The sequence below is a fragment of the Dermacentor silvarum genome, chromosome 8 (genome assembly GCF_013339745.2).
Source record: "Dermacentor silvarum isolate Dsil-2018 chromosome 8, BIME_Dsil_1.4, whole genome shotgun sequence".
In the NCBI taxonomy this organism is placed as follows: domain Eukaryota; kingdom Metazoa; phylum Arthropoda; class Arachnida; order Ixodida; family Ixodidae; genus Dermacentor; species Dermacentor silvarum.
The window spans coordinates 21,507,792-21,525,009 of NC_051161.1; positions in this window are offsets into that span (position 1 = coordinate 21,507,792).

Sequence of the window (17,218 nt, forward strand, 5' to 3'; positions counted from 1 at the left end):
TGCGCCATAATTGGCGCTGAGCCGTGCTCCCTCAAGGGCTGCAGAAGATAGCGCCAACCTTTCCCTTCCCTCAAGAACCACTTATCATGCGCCATAATATCCGTGCCCTTTCGCTCCTCTAAATAAATGAGCTTATGGGTAGTAGTGTTCGTGTGGGTTTTCGTGGAAGTGGGATCGAGAAGAGCCCTCAGGATGTTCCAAGTACGTTTTGTGCCCAGCGTTCCTTTCAGGCTGCTGCAAAAGTTGGCCCAGTTTGTTTGAGCAAGCTGGGTGGCATATTGTGCAGCCTCCTCCGTGACTGCAGCGATACGGAGGCGAAGTTTGCGGTTTAGTCTCTGGCGTTTCCATCGTTTGGAGAGACTCCGACGAGCCTCCCACAGATGGAGGAGGTGGGGGTCTACTTGTGGGGCATTCTTGGTGTTCTTAATCTTTTTGCCAGCTCTATCGAGCGCGTGTTGTATCTTTTTAGTCCAAGACTCCAAGGTTTGCGGTGTGGTGTCCTCCACGGCGATGTACGTACGGAGTTTATCCCAGTCAACAAGAGTCTGAATTTTGGGCCGAAAAATTTTGGAATTTTGCGTTAGGATTGTTTGGATCACGTGGTGATCACTGCCTAATGTGTCCGGCAGGACCTCGTGTGTTTTCACTATCACATGTGTGCTTGCCATCGTGAGGTCTGGCGTGGTGTCCCTTGCCGTACTGGTGCCCACTCTCGTTGGTATGGTAGTGACACGTACACATGTTTATCTTTCACCGGTAGCCGCTTTCAACATTGGCTGACAAATGTTAAACGTTATCGCTCGGCGCAGGACGCGCCTGCATTGGAAGCTTCTCGGACGTTATCAATGCTTCTATCCGTCGTCTGTGGTCACCGAAGCCCATGCAATCTGATTGTATGAGCGACGCGAATTGTCTAGAACTTTCTGGAAGACACGCGGGCATCAGGGATTAATCTGGAACCTTCGATGACTCAGGTATAAAAGCCGACGCGTTTCGCCGCTGATCAGATTTTCGACGACCGCCGACTGTGTTCGCCGCTTTCGTTGTGCTTTGAGTGTACCTTGCTTTTGTGGGCACAGGTTCGCCCAATAAACAACCAGTTCCGTTGTACAGTTTTACGACTGTTTTCTTCAGCGTCACTACTACGTGACATCTGGTGGAGGTGCTAGTTCGTTCATGCACCGAACGCCCCCGCAAAGCCGCGACCCAAGCCCGAAACCGGAGAACGAGACCAACGTCGCCAAGGACCAGCGAGCTAGCCGTAGGCAGCAAGGACTTGTGCCGGAGTTCGGACTTCTTCCCGAAAAGACCACTGCAATCAAGGCCAAGTCAACGACCAAAATGGCAGCACCAGCGTCCCCCATCCTGCTGCAGCAACCTCGGGAGCCACCGACTTTTCGTGGATCATCGGCTGAAGACCCTGAAACCTGGCTGGAGACATACGAGAGGACCGCGACGTTCAACAAATGGAGCGACGACGACAAGCTGCGCCATGTGTATTTTTCATTAGATGATGCTGCTCGGACCTGGTTTGAGAACAGAGAGACCACCCTGGTGACGTGGGACCTATTTCGTGAGAACTTCATGAGGACTTTCACGAATGTCGTGCGAAAAGAAAGGGCCGAAGTTTTATTAGAAACCAGAGTGCAATTGCCGAACGAGAACATCGCAATCTTCACGGAAGAGATGACTCGCCTCTTCCGCCACGCCGACCCCGATATGTCAGAGGAAAAGAAAGTTCGGTTCTTGATGCGGGGCGTCAAAGAGCATCTATTCACTGGATTGATGCGCAACCCGCCCAAGACTGTGGCAGAATTTGTTTCGGAGGCCACAACCATCGAGAAGACCCTTGAAATGCGAGCCAGGCAATACAACCGCCGTGCACTGACAAACTACGCCGAAGCTCAAGCTCTAGGCGCCGACGACCTGCACGAGACGATCAGAGCGGTTGTACGGGAAGAACTACAGAAATTATTCCCAAGGTCGCATCCTCAGGTGACTTCAATCGCTGAAATAGTTAAAGAAGAGGTTCAGCGATCACTAGAAGTGCCAGAAGTTCCGGTATCGCCTCAACCACAGCCGCAAGCGATGACCTACGCCGCCGTCGCCCGTCGTCAAGGCCCCCCTCCGCGCTCGCGCCAGGGCCCCGTAACGCCGCAGTTCCGTCGTCCACCGCCGCCGCCGCCAGCACGCCCGCCCGTCGCCCAGCGCAGCTCCCAGCGGAAGACGGACATTTGGCGCGCCCCCGACCACCGCCCGCTCTGCTATCACTGCGGGGAAGCCGGCCATGTCTACCGCCGATGCCCATACCGCGAGATGGGCCTACGAGGGTTCGCCGTCAACGCGCCACGTCCACAGCTTGGCGAGCGACCACGTGACATCGCCGACTACCTTGCCGGAGCCCAGTGGCAACCACGACGGCCCTCACGCTCGCCGTCACCAGGCCGCTACATCTCGCCTCATCGCCGCCTGTATGCCGGCCCAACCCGGGGCCGATCTCCCAGCCCATACCCGGGAAACTAAAAGCAGCAACCGATGGAGGTGCGGTTGCTGTACGACGCAATGCCGAAGATCCTCCGCCGCCGACGACGACGACGATTCGCGAATCATCACGACGAGATATCAGCACGCCGCCTAGCAACAGCCTTGACAGCACATCGCCGCCGAACGAAGACCTTCCGACGCGATGTAGCAGCAGCAGAGCAAGCCGACGCAGCCGTGATCCGACGCCACGACTTAACCGCAACGCCAGTCGACGGTCTACCGACTTAGACGTGCTAATCGATGGTCATCACGTCACTGCTCTCGTCGACACTGGAGCCGACTATTCCGTCTTCAGTGGCCCGTTCGCCGCCAAGTTGAAGAAAGTGAAGACTGCCTGGCAAGGACCCGATATCCGTACAGCGGGAGGCCACCTAATAACGCCGGCTGGAATCTGCACAGCACGAGTCACTGTGAACAACCGCACTTACCCGGCGAGCTTCGTAATCCTGCAGCACTGCTCCAGGGATGTCATCCTAGGCATGGACTTTCTAAACCAACACGGTGCAGTCATCGACTTAAGGTCCAAGTCGGTAACGCTTTAAACGCACAACGCGATACCACCGGATACAGACATCAGTTACCATGCCTTGAATGTGCTAGAAGAACAAGTCACCGTTCCGCCTCGCTCTAGCGTAATCATTTCCGTCGGTACCGAAGTGCCTGCAGACATGGAGGGCGTCATCGAGGGCGATCATCACTTACTGCTCGACCGTGAAATTTGCGTCGCTAGAGGCATAGCTGAGCTACGTGCAGGGAAAGCAAGGGTGATGCTCACGAACTTCAGCCCCGAATACAAGCACATTAACAAAGGCACCACGGTCGCCTACATCGACGAAATAGTACAAGCCAGCAGTGCTTTCGCCTTCACGGATTCCAGTGCACCTGCAACGACGACTATAGTACCTGAACCAACTTTCGACGTCAATCAGAACCTTCCCAGGCATAGGAAAGAACAACTAAAAGCTCTGCTCCTGCAATACAAGGACTGCTTCTCGTCGTCGTCAAAAGTTCGACAAACTCCTGTCGCCAAGCACCGCATCATAACCGACGAAAATGTCCGCCCACTCCGTCAGAGCCCGTACCGAGTTTCGGCGCGCGAACGCGAGGCCATAAGGCAACAAGTCGACGAAATGCTACGCGACGACATCATCCAGCCGTCCAAGAGTCCGTGGGCGTCCCCCGTGGTGTTAGTGAAGAAGAAGGATGGAACCCTACGTTTCTGCGTCGATTATCGTCGCCTCAACAAGGTCACGAAGAAGGACGTATACCCCCTTCCACGGATTGACGACGCCTTGGATCGACTATACAACGCAAAGTATTTTTCGTCGATGGACCTCAAAACCGGCTACTGGCAAATCGAAGTCGACGAGAGGGACCGGGAGAAGACGGCCTTTATAACACCAGACGGACTGTTCGAGTTCAAGGTCATGCCGTTTGGTCTTTGCTCGGCACCTGCGACTTTCCAACGCGTCATGGATACAGTACTGGCAGGCTTGAAGTGGCAGACTTGCCTCGTCTATTTGGACGACGTCGTTGTGTTTGCCTCAAGCTTCGAAGAACACCTGCGGCGCCTTGAAACAGTTCTTCAAGCAATCAAAACCTCCGGACTCACGTTAAAGCCAGAAAAGTGCCGCTTCGCATATGAGGAGCTCTTGTTTTTAGGCCACGTCATCAACAAGTCTGGAGTGCGCCCCGACCCTCAGAAAACTGCGGTCATCTCCAACTTTCCTCTGCCCGCTGACAAGAAGGCAGTGCGTAGATTTCTGGGACTGTGCGCCTATTACAGGCGCTTCGTCAAGGATTTTTCACGGATCGCCGAGCCACTGACGTACCTCACGAAGGCCGACGTCGAGTTCAAGTGGGAGATGCCGCAAATCGAAGCATTTGAAGAACTGAAGCGACGCCTACAATCACCGCCCATCCTTGCGCATTTCGACGAAAATGCCGATACCGAAGTCCACACCGACGCAAGCGGCGTAGGACTCGGCGCCGTGCTTGTGCAGAGGACTGATGGACTAGAAAGGGTTGTAAGTTACGCTAGCCGGTCGCTATCGAAGTCGGAAGCAAATTATTCCACAACAGAAAAGGAGTGCCTCGCCATCATCTGGGCTACATCAAAGTTTCGCCCCTACCTCTATGGCAGGCCCTTTAAAGTTGTGAGCGACCACCACGCCTTGTGTTGGCTAGCTAACTTGAAGGATCCTTCAGGTCGCCTCGCACGATGGAGTCTGAGACTTCAAGAATTCGACATCACCGTCGTTTACAAGTCCGGGCGAAAGCACTCTGACGCCGACTGCTTGTCTCGCGCCCCCGTCGAACCGCCGCCACAGGATGACCAGGATGACGACACTTTCTTGGGACCCATCAGTGCCGACGAATTCGCCGAACAACAGCGAGCCGACCCGGAACTAAGGAACCTTGTAGATTACCTGGAAGGCAAGACCGTCACTGTGCCGAAGGTGTTCAGGCGAGGATTGGCGTCGTTTTTCTTGCAAAACGACATTCTCCTAAAGAAGAACTTCTCGCCTCTCCGAGCCAACTACCTCCTCGTGGTACCCTCAGCATTGCGTCCAGAGGTTCTGAAAGCTCTCCATGACGACCCAACGGCTGGACACCTCGGTTTTTCCCGCACGCTCGCAAGGATACAAGAAAAATACTACTGGCCTCGCCTCTCTGCCGACGTCGCCCATTACGTAAGGACATGCCGAGACTGTCAGCGACGCAAAACACCGCCGACAAGGCCAGCCGGACTTCTACAGCCGATCGAGCCACCTCGCCGACCGTTCCAGCAGATTGGGATGGACTTACTGGGGCCTTTTCCGACGTCGACGTCCGGGAATAAATGGATCGTCGTAGCTACGGACTACCTCACCCGCTACGCCGAAACAAAAGCCTTGCCCAAAGGCAGTGCTGCCGAGGTAGCCCGATTCTTCGTTGAGAACATCCTCCTGCGTCACGGTGCCCCAGAAGTCCTCATCACCGACAGAGGTACTGCCTTTACGGCAGAACTAACTCAAGCCATCCTGCGATACAGCCACACAAGCCATCGCCGGACCACCGCCTACCACCCGCAGACGAATGGCCTCACCGAGCGCCTAAATAAGACCATCGCTGACATGCTGGCAATGTACGTCGACGTCGAACACAAGACGTGGGATGCCATCCTTCCGTATGTGACCTTCGCATACAACACGGCCGTGCAAGAAACGACGCACATGGCGCCGTTCAACCTGGTCTACGGAAGGAACCCGGCAACGACGCTTGACGCCATGCTACCGGATGTCACCGACGAAGAAAATCTCGACGTTGCCACCTATTTGCAGCGTGCCGAAGAAGGTCGACAGCTCGCCCGCCTGCGCATCAAGAACCAGCAGAGGACCGACAGCCGACACTACAACCTTCGACGACGCTACGTCGAGTACCAGCCCGGTGACCGTGTTTGGGTCTGGACTCCGATACGCCGACGAGGACTTAGCGAGAAGCTGTTACGTCGCTATTTCGGACCATATAAGATCACCCGACGTATTGGCGCACTGGACTATGAGGTCGTGCCAGACGGCATTTCGCAATCACAGCGGCGCCGGGCACGACCTGAAGTCATCCACGTGGTGCGTCTTAAGCCTTTCTACGCCCGCTGACAAACTTAGGTACTTTGTTACTTTGTTATTGTTTTTTGTTATTTTGTTTATTACGCACGGTTTTGTTTTCGCTTTCGTGTTTGTTTGTAGCATCGGGACGATGCTTTTTAAGGGGAGGGTATTGACACGTACACATGTTTATCTTTCACCGGTAGCCGCTTTCAACATTGGCTGACAAATGTTAAACGTTATCGCTCGGCGCAGGACGCGCCTGCATTGGAAGCTTCTCGGACGTTATCAATGCTTCTATCCGTCGTCTGTGGTCACCGAAGCCCATGCAATCTGATTGTATGAGCGACGCGAATTGTCTAGAACTTTCTGGAAGACACGCGGGCATCAGGGATTAATCTGGAACCTTCGATGACTCAGGTATAAAAGCCGACGCGTTTCGCCGCTGATCAGATTTTCGACGACCGCCGACTGTGTTCGCCGCTTTCGTTGTGCTTTGAGTGTACCTTGCTTTTGTGGGCACAGGTTCGCCCAATAAACAACCAGTTCCGTTGTACAGTTTTACGACTGTTTTCTTCAGCGTCACTACTACGTGACGCTGTAATTAGAGTAAGTGCGTGGTGCATCATAGTGTTATGTAAAAGGTTGCCCTTCGCCGTGTTATTTACATAGCCCCATGCCGTATGGCGCGCATTAAAGTCGCCCACTATGATTCGGTGAGTGTGTCGTGTTCGAGCAAGAATTTCCGGTATCCTTGTGCCCTTATCTTTAGGGGGACTGTATATGTTGACAACCAGCAGTCCTTTTCCCGATGTGGGATTGGACGGGATCATCTCGAGAGCGGTGTACTCGGTTCCTCCTTCTGAAGGACCCCCCGTAGGGGTTCGGTCGATAAAGGGGAGGGTTTTATTAATAAGAATAGCAGTACGCGATGTTACGGATGCCACGTTATATCCCGGCAAGGATAGCGACACGGACCCTGTTTCCTGCAGGGCCACTATATCTGGCGGGTTCGTGGAGTGTTGAATGTATGCGGACAATTGAGCGAGTTTCTTTTTGATGCTTCTACAATTCCATTGCCATATGTTTAGGTCAGATGAAGTTTGGTTTCCGGGTGGACGAGCTAAGCCCGCTCTACCCGAATTCTGTCGCTTATTGGAATTGGCCATGTTGAGGCGTTATGGGGGTCGAAATCCCCGATTGTGGGCTAGTCACCTCCTCCGTGGGCTGAGGGGAGCGTGCGGCGGCGGCGGATTTGGGTTGCTTGTGCTTACGGGTTGGTGATGATTGAGCATGCAAATCGTAGAGGTGATTAATTGCAGTTTCTATTTTGTCAATGCGTTGAATAAACATGGTCTCCATTCTTTGTTGTGCCTGTTCTTGTTCCTTAACCAATTGTGTTTTAACAGCCTCAAGGCTGTCGCTTACAAATTTTAGAACTAGTTGCGTTAGGCCTTGTGTGAATTCTGGGGTTTGGAAATATTGTCACGTTCTAGGAGAACAGACGACCTGAAGCGTTGAGGCGTTGAGCGTCGAGTCCCTGACCGCCAGCTGAACAAACGCAAAAGCTCAGGCACCCGCGCGTGGATCGGAGTAACTTCGTCTGCCTCTTCGCTGGCGCCCGTCAAAGCAGGTGCCGGCGCATGGCGCGTGGATTAGCGCGCGTCTTCGGCTTTCTAATTATGTCCCACATGTTGCAAGGTGTGGCATTATTCTCCCTCCTCGGAAGAGCATCGACTCGATGCTAAAAGAAGCACACACACTACAGGAAGAACGTAGAAGTACACGCGTGGAAGACACATGCACACACGAACGCTGGCTGACGCGCAGTCATAAAACGCAGGGCAATGTCACTGAGGCAATGATTGTCCACGACAAAAATAAATAAAACACAAGGAATGGCATGGTCCACAAACTATGGTGGTTATGGAGTGCGGTAAGGTTTCAGCCGCACAACGTGCACAATCTCGGGTAGTGTCTTTCGACGTCGTGTAGGTTGGCTGCCGTCAGGAAGAACCTCGTAGTTGACGTCACTCACTCGCCGCAGCACTTTATAAGGTCCGAAGTACCGGCTGAGAAGTTTCTCGGATAGGCCTTTGCAGCGGACAGGAGTCCAGACCAGAACCCGATCTCCTGGTTGGTACTCAACTTGGCGATGGCGGAGGTTGTAGTGGCGTGTGTCGATGCACTGCTGTTTCTTGATGTTCGTGCGAGCCAGTTGGCGTGCTTCCTCGGCTCGCTGCACGAAGAGCTCGGCGTCTTGGTCAAGACCATCAAAGGTGTCGCATGGAAGCATTGCTTCAAGCATGGTCTGAACTTCACGACCGTAAACAAGGTAGAATGGCGTGAAGCGGGTGGTCTCTTGCGTCGCGGTGTTGTACGCAAACGTTACGTAGGGAAGTACTTCATCCCACGTTTTGTGCTGAACGTCTACGTACATAGAGAGCATGTCAGTCATAGTTTTGTTGAGCCTTTCGGTCAGTCCATTTGTCTGCGGGTGATAGGCAGTCGTCTTTCGATGCGTCGTGTAACTTAATAGGAAGACGTCTTCAATGAGCCGTGCCGTAAATGCCTTTCCTCGGTCGGTAATGACGCACGATGGGGCGCCATGACGCAAGTACAATGTTGTTCACAAAAAATTGCGCAACCTCGGAAGCAGTGCCTCGAGGCAGAGCCTTTGCTTCAGCATAGCGCGTCAAATAATCTGTGGCGATGATTATAAACTTGTTTCCCGAAGATGACCGAGGAAACGGGCCCAAGAGATCCATGCCGACTTGGTCAAAAGGTCTTCGAGGTGGGTCAATGGGTTTCAGTAATCCCGCAGGCTTCGCAGCTGGCGACTTCCGGCGCTGGCACTCACGACAGGCTTGGACATACCGTTTAACGCAAGTGGCGAGTTTCGGCCAATAGTACGATTTGCGCACTCTAGCAAGGGTTCTGGTGTAGCCGAGGTGGCCAGACGGAGGTTCATCGTGGCAGGCGAACAGAATTTCGGCACGAAGCTCTGCTGGCACGACCAAAAGGTAAGTTTTGTGGCTGGCATCGGAGTTCTTCTTGTACAGTACGCCCTGTCGTAAACAAAAGGACGACAGTCCGCGAGCTAATTGACGGGGCAGAGTGGCGTCGCGGCCTTCTAGATGTTCGATAATAGGCCGCAATTCCTCATCTGCGCGCTGCAGTTGGGACAAATCTGTCACACTTACAGCCCCAAGGAAAGCGCTGTCGTCCTCAATGTCGTTATCAGGAGATTCGACAGGCGCGCGCGACAACGTGTCGGCGTCTTCGTGCGTGCGCCCGGACTTGTATGCGATGGTCACATCGTATTCCTGCAGGCGTAGGCTCCACCGTGCCAGTCGTCCAGAAGGATCCCTCAAGTTTGCGAGCCAACACAACGAGTGGTGATCTGTCACGACCTTGAATGGGCGGCCGTAAAGGTAAGGCCGAAACTTTGCAAGAGCCCATATGACCGCAAGGCACTCTTTCTCCGTAGTGGTGTAGTTGGACTCCGGGCGCGATAGAGTGCGACTTGCGAAAGCGATAACTCTTTCAACGCCCTCCTGCCGTTGTACGAGTACCGCACCCAAGCCAATGTTACTGGCGTCGGTATGAATTTCTGTCTCCGCCTGTTCGTCAAAGTGTCCAAGAACGGGCGGTGAAGCTAAGCGGTGTCGGAGCTCGGTGAAAGCGGCTTCTTGGTGAGCGCTCCAAGTGAACGGCATATCGTTTCTTGTGAGACGGGTAAGCGGTTCAGCAATCTTCGAAAAATTACTGATAAAGCGCCGATAGTACGCACACAGACCCAGGAAGCGCCGGACACTTTTCTTATCGGTAGGGGTTGGAAAAGCGGCCACAGCAGCAGTTTTGTCGGGATCAGGACGGACGCCGTTCGCGCTGACGACATGACCGAGAAACTTCAGCTCTTGGTAGCCGAAGTGACATTTCTGAGGCTTTAGTGTAAGGTTAGCCGATCGGATTGCCTCGAGTACCTGACGGAGTCGGATAAGATGCTCAGAAAAACTGGCTGAAAAAACGACGACATCATCTAGATACACGAGGCAGCTTTGCCACTTCAGGTCGGCCAGCACAGTGTCCATCATCCGTTGGAAAGTTGCTGGAGCAGAGCAAAGACCGAACGGAAGCACCCGGAACTCGTAAAGACCGTCCGGAGTGACAAAGGCAGTTTTTTCACGGTCCCGCTCGTCGACCTCAATCTGCCAATAGCCGCTTTTTAAGTCAAGAGATGAAAAGTACTTCGCTCGCCGTAGCCGGTCCAGAGAATCATCGATGCGCGGCAACGGGTAAACGTCTTTTTTTGTGACGTTGTTGAGCTTTCGGTAATCAACACAAAAGCGAAGCGTGCCATCCTTCTTCTTGACGAGTACGACCGGTGAAGACCACGGACTGCTTGAAGGTTGGATGACGCCATCGTCAATCATTTCCTTTACTTGTGCTTTGATTGCCTCGCGTTCTTTTTGCGAGACACGATACGGCTGCTGGTGGATAGGACGCGCATCGTCGTAGGTGATTATTCTGTGTTGCGCGATTGGCGTTTGACTAACTTTAGAGGAAGACGCAAAGCATGCCTTGAATTCCGATAATAGTTGTCGCAGTGCCTTCTTTTTCTCCTGCATCAGCTCGTTATTGATGTCAATGCCTGCGAGCGAGGATTCATCGGCGTCGGTTTCCTCAGAAGCGAAGCACTCAATCACGTCCTCCAAGGCTTCAGCGTAGGCGATGGCAGTGCCGCGAAAAAGGTGTCGATGCTCATTGGTAAAATTTGTGAGCAATATTTCAGCCCGGCCATCTCGAAGGTCAATGATGCCTCGTGCCGCGCAAATTCCGAGGTTCAGCAAAAGGGACATGTTGCCTTCTGCTAGGACTTGACCGTTGCGCGCCCCTTCGGATATCACCTGAACCATAACGCTGGAACGAGGCGGTATAGTTACGCTGTCGTCGGAAACGCGAAGTCCGGCTCTATGGCGGCAGGCATCATCTTGTGCCGTAGCGTTCCTCGCAGAGAAAGTGATGTAACGCTTCCTGAGGTCGATGATGGCACCATATTCCCGGAGAAAATCCATTCCAAGAATTAAATCACGGGAACATTCACGCAGGACAATGCAGCTAGCGAGAAACGTGCAATTTCGGATTCGTATCCTAACGGTGCTCACGCCAAGCGGTGCGATAACGTGTCCGCCAGCTGTACGAACTTGTGTCCCAGTCCAAGGCATAATAACTTTCTTGAGAAGGCTCGCCAATGTTCCGCTAATAATTGAGTAATCGGCGCCGGTGTCGACTAGCGCACTGACATTTCTCCCGTCGACGAGCACAGGTATGTTCATCGCGACCTTGTCTGCAGGCTGAGGTACACGCGTCGTTAAATCTCCGTCAGGTCGTGGTCGCGTCGCTTGGAGGTCCAAATCTCTGGGTACAGGCGTCGTCGAATCTCCGTCGGGTCGAGGTCGCGTCGCTGGGAGGTCTTCAGCACGTCGCGCGTCAGCGGCCTCGCCTCGGAAGGTCGCTGACGTCAGTTTTCCAGGCGAGGGCTCGGAGACCGTCCCTGCGTCACCCTCGACGTACCTTCGCGACTTGGATAGGATCGCCGCGGTGATGGCGATCGCGACTGGCGTCTTGGTGACTGAGGCGCGCGCTGCTGGGCGATGAACGCTTCAATTTCGGGCGGCCTCTGTCCGAACCGGGGTCGAGGTGAATTGGCAGCGTAACCCTGCAGTCCAAGTTGGCGGTAGTGGCACTCGCGGTATACGTGACCCGCCTCACCACAATGATAACAAAGCGGTCGTCGGTCGGGCATGCGCCAAATGTCCGATTTACGTGTGACAGGGCGGTTGTCGGGAAAGTAAGGCACCGCCTGTGCCGAGTGGAGGGCAACGGGACATGGCGGAGCTGATGCAGGGATGGAGCGGCTCAGTGTGTCTCCATACGTCTCACGCTGGAAATCGGTCGCCGCGAGTGGGGATGTCGCCGATCCGGGGAGACTGCGCCTCAACGCGTCAGCGTATGTCGTGCGCCGAAATTCACTCGCCTGGGGTGTTCTTTCGGGGCGAGGTTGAGGTACCCCGAGTGCATGCTGCACTTCGTCACGCACGATGTCAGCGATGCAGTTGACCGTAGGCTGCTGCGCCCGGTGCAGCTGTTGCAGCTCGTCGCGGACTACCGATCGTATTAGCTCGCGGAGCACTTCAATGTCAGTCGCGAAAGCTCCCAGACCGATGGTTGTCGAAGCAGCATTCACTTGTCGGTCATACTGGTTCGACCGCTGCTGCAGCGCCTTTTCCATAGCAACGGCTTCTGCGAGGAACTCAGTAACCGTCCTCGGCGGGTTACGAACAAGCCCACCGAATAGCTGTTCTTTGACACCCCGCATCAAATGACGGAGCTTCTTGTCTTCGGGCATGCTAGGGTCGGCTCGCCTGAAGAGACGTGTCATGTCTTCAACGTACATCAGAACACTTTCATTGGGCTTCTGAGCACGCGATTGGAGGGCCCGTTCTGCTCGCTCTCGGCGATCGGGGCTCGAGTACGTGTCCAAGAGCCGCCGACGTAACTCACGCCATGATGTCAGGGCCCCTTCGCGGTTCTGGAACCAGGTGCGAGCACCGTCCTCGAGGCTGAAATACGCATTCTTTAATTTCGCTCGGTCGTCCCACTCGTTGCAATCTGCTACTCGTTCAAAGTCGTCCAGCCAGTCTTCCACGTCTTCATAAAGGTCGCCGTGGAAGGAACGTGGCACTCGCGGGCTCTGCAACGTTAAATGAGTTGGTACTGTCGCCGTACCTTCCTCCGCAGCCATTGTGCTCCTGGTTGACGGCACAATCTCAGGGGCCAGTCCCCGAATTCTCCGGCTGGCACGGTGCACTGGTGTAAGCTCCGGTATGGTGCTGATGTTCTTGCTGCTAGGAGGGGTCTGTTGCATAGGTCGAGGGCTACCCCGCACCTCCACCAGAAATGTCACGTTCTAGGAGAACAGACGACCTGAAGCGTTGAGGCGTTGAGCGTCGAGTCCCTGACCGCCAGCTGAACAAACGCAAAAGCTCAGGCACCCGCGCGTGGATCGGAGTAACTTCGTCTGCCTCTTCGCTGGCGCCCGTCAAAGCAGGTGCCGGCGCATGGCGCGTGGATTAGCGCGCGTCTTCGGCTTTCTAATTATGTCCCACATGTTGCAAGGTGTGGCAATATTGTGCACAGGTCTGTTGTAAAAGGACTGGTGCATGGGGCGGTGCTGAGTGGGGAGGTACTGGGGAGGCCTGCTCAACGGGCGACTTACTAGCGTCGTCCAGGGGGCCCTGCCGTTGCTGAAGCTGTGGGTCTGGATCCCGGCTCCCTCCTGTTGCCGAACTGGATGAACTCGTGGGCCCCCCTCTTGCCGCCGAGCCAGGTGCTTGGGTGGGTTCTCGTTGCGGGAGTGCTGGCCACGTGACCTCGCTTCTCGCGCCGCACTGCGCAGGAGCGAATGGTGGGTGGTTGCTGAGTGGTGTCGCAGGTGTCCGTATGGTAGGAGGTACTCGGGGTTGAACAGGTTGTTTAGTCTTCTTTTCGTGGTATGATATTTTCGGTTCCTTGTATTGGGCGGTGCTCTGAGGTCCTTGGCTGCAGGTATTCTTAGGAATGCCGCCAGGCTGTTGGTTTGTCGTCGATACCTTGGTATCCCGCCTTGGTGGAGTCGTATTGTGTCCCTTTGGGTCCTGGCGCCCCTCTTTCATTACTCGGGGCCCGAGCCCCCTCTGACGAGCAGGGCAACCCAAGTCGATGGTGGGATGGTCATCGGATCCGCAGGTTAGACAGCGTGGAAGGCAACGTTCGTGTTGTTCATCTGGGTTAAGCACGCCGCAATTCCCGCACCGCCGTTCTTGTGGGTATGGGCAGATGTCATGTCGATGTCCGGTTCGGAGGCAGCAGTGGCACACTTGGGTGACTGGGCGGAAAGGTCTGCATCGAAATTCCACACCTTGAAAGTATACGTAGCGGGGAACTCGCCTTCCGTCGAAGGTGTAGAGGCATGCTCCGTTCTTTCCGAAGGGTCGGGCTTGGATAATGTTGATAGCATGGGGGTAGGTGACCGTTTCGTTGATGAGGGAATCCTCAGTAGGTATAGGTAGGGCTCCTGTGATTACCCCTTTGCAGGAGTTGTCCGGGGAAGCCACATACGCAGAGACTTGATACGACTTGCTGCCGAGCAGGAGCGTCTGAATGTGGCAAAGCTGTTCGGCCAGGTCAGGTCCGGGGTGCTGACCAGGGCGATGTTCTGTTCCTTGCGTACTCGTATTCGCACCTCCAGAGGCAGCGGGGCTCGGAGTGCAGTTTGTATCGCGGCTCGCAGCGGTAAGACCGCTTCTTGTTGTAGTGATATGCCTCCTCTTATTCGGAGAACCACCTTGTGGTCCCCTTCGGGAAGGCGTGGGAGGCGGGGCCGGCCGGGTCCTTGTCGACGTTCGCGTGAGTCGAATGGGGCGGGTGGTTTCTTCGAGGACTCCTCGGCGACAACCCTGCGTCGGCGAGCGTCGACCACCCGGTACCATGGAGTGTGAGGCACGGGTGGCTGAGGGAGTGTATCATTGGACGCGTCGGCTGCCCCGCTCAGGCCGGGGGCGGTAGTCGCAGGGCCCGATGTCGTGCTCAGGCTCCATGTATTCAGCATCCATGCAGTCCAGTTGTCCTGCCGGGTTGGAATTGCTCGCGGCCATTTCCGCGGCTTGGGCCCTTAGCCAGGGAGCCGCGTTGCGGGGCGCGTCGGGTGCGCGTCCGGTGGCGACGCGGCGTCCCCGTCCACCGTGCCGCTGTCGCTGTGGCGCGTTTAGGCTTAACGCGATGACCGCCGCTTAGGGATCTCAAACGGCCGTCTCGGGGTGAGAAAAGAGCCGAGCCCGGAAATATTGGTGTCAAGTAAAAGCGGGTGACTTGCCGGTGACGATGGTTGTATGATTTCGTGCCGATGTTCAAAGATTCCGGGTGGTCGAGGATGGATTAGCAGAGCCAGATGCGACGCGATGTGCATCCGCCGGCGCCCAGGTAGCAATCCCTCGACGCAACGGTTGTTTTGGCGTCATAACCGTAAGGTGCGTTTACATGAATGCGACAGCGGGGCTTCATCTGTACGTTTTATTGCGATAGCAATTATATGGACACTCCAAAGCAGATTTCTGCCGTCGGCGTCGCCGTCGCCGTCGCCGTGAGGTTCCGTATGACGTCAATGGAGATGAAATCGTCGCCGCGTGCCGAACGCTGTATGTGGAGTGAAAGCGCGCGTCCCTTTCACGGGGAGTGAACGCACGGCGGAGAACAAACGCGCGTTCTGCGCCGTGCTCGCTTAAGGGCTGCAGAAGTAGGCGTCTCTTTCCTCCTTTACAATCACCATATATGTAGAGCAAACGCGCCTTCCGACGCGCGAGAGGCTGTGGGGGAGGGGGGGGGGGAGGGGGAGGGAAGGGAGGCGACGTTTAGCTGCGGCACGCAGTGCCTATTTATATCAGAGGCTCCGGCAACAGTCACCATCGCCGCACGCATTTTGAGCGAACGCGGGCAAAACGCCGACGGCGTCGACAACAGTTCTGCGCGTTGCTGGTGCTGCTGCATGTCCAAGTTTATACAGCTGATAAAGCTAATATCATTACTCCGTATAGCTCTCTACAAATTTGCTATCGCAATTGATGCTTCGCCTTTCAGGTGAAACTGCGACAACTTTTGTGCGAACGCGGGCAAAACGCCGACGGCGTCCACAACAGTTCTGCGTGTTGCCGGTGCTGCTGCATGTCCAAGTTTATACAGCTAATAAAGCTACTATCATTACTCCGTGTAGCTCTCTACAAATTTGCTATCGCAATAGATGCTTCGCCTTTCAGGTGAAACTGCGACAACCTTTCTCTGCAGTACCTTGCTGGCTCCTTCGTTCACCTGTGCCGCATCGTCTGCTCGGCGTCTATTTGTCGTGTGTTCACCCCCGTCATGACGTACGCCACTAGAGCGGAGTAGTTAAGTATTGATGCAGTGAAGAAGTATACGTTTTATTGCGATAGCAATTATATGGACACTCCAAAGCGGATTTCTGCCGTCGGCGTCGTCGTCGCCGTTGCCGTGAGGTTCCGCATGACGTCAACGGCGATGAAATCGTCGCCGCGCTCCGGACGCTGTATGTGCGAGTGAAAGGGCACGAGAGACGCGCGCTTTCACAGGGAGCGAACGCACGTCGGAGAGCAAACGCGCGTTCTGCGCCGTGCTCCCTGAAGGGCTGCGTCTCTTTCCTCCGTTACAATCACCATATATAGAGAGCAAACGCGACTTATTCCGTGGCGCGAAATGCCATGGGGGGACGGGAGGGAGGGAAGGGAGGCGACGTTTAGCTGCGGCACCAAATGCGTATTTATATAAGAACGTTGCGAGGCGAGAAGGTAAGTAAGATTTCCGACGCTGCTCGACGAGTGTCCCATCCTGATCTGTTGCCGGTGCCACCCCCAGAGGCACCGGCAACAGTCACCAATGCCACGCGCGTTCAGTGCGAACGCGGATAAAACGCCAACGGCGTCGACAACAGTTCTGTGCGTTGCTGGTGCTGCGGCATGTCCAAGTTTATACAGTTAATAAAACTACTATCCTTACTCCGTACAGCTCTCTACCAATTTGCTATCGCAATTGATGCTTCGCCTTTCGGGTGAAACTGCGACAATTTTTTACAGCGTTCCGTACCGTCAACGGATCACCAGTGCTTATGCTGTGACGCCATCTGCCTACTTGAAATCAAACCAGATTGACAGCTCGGCGCCACCTTAGTAGTCCTGGCAGCGTCAAAACTAACGGCTGATCTCAATAATAACGACAAAATATACCTAATGTTTTGCCCTCAACTTGAAATCAGACTAAGGAATGACAGACTTTGCAATTTATTCCCTAAGTGGGGAAGCATTGTGAGCGTCTTGGGCACGTTCACGCCGGGCGTCATTTGTATCAAGTAAAATATAAGCTTCAAGTTGAGATGCATTTATGAATACGGGGGTTAGTGGGACCAAGGAACCTGTACGGCTTTCGAAACGTGTGTTCTTCCGCCATGACTTGGTAAGTGACCGCAAAATCTTCATCAT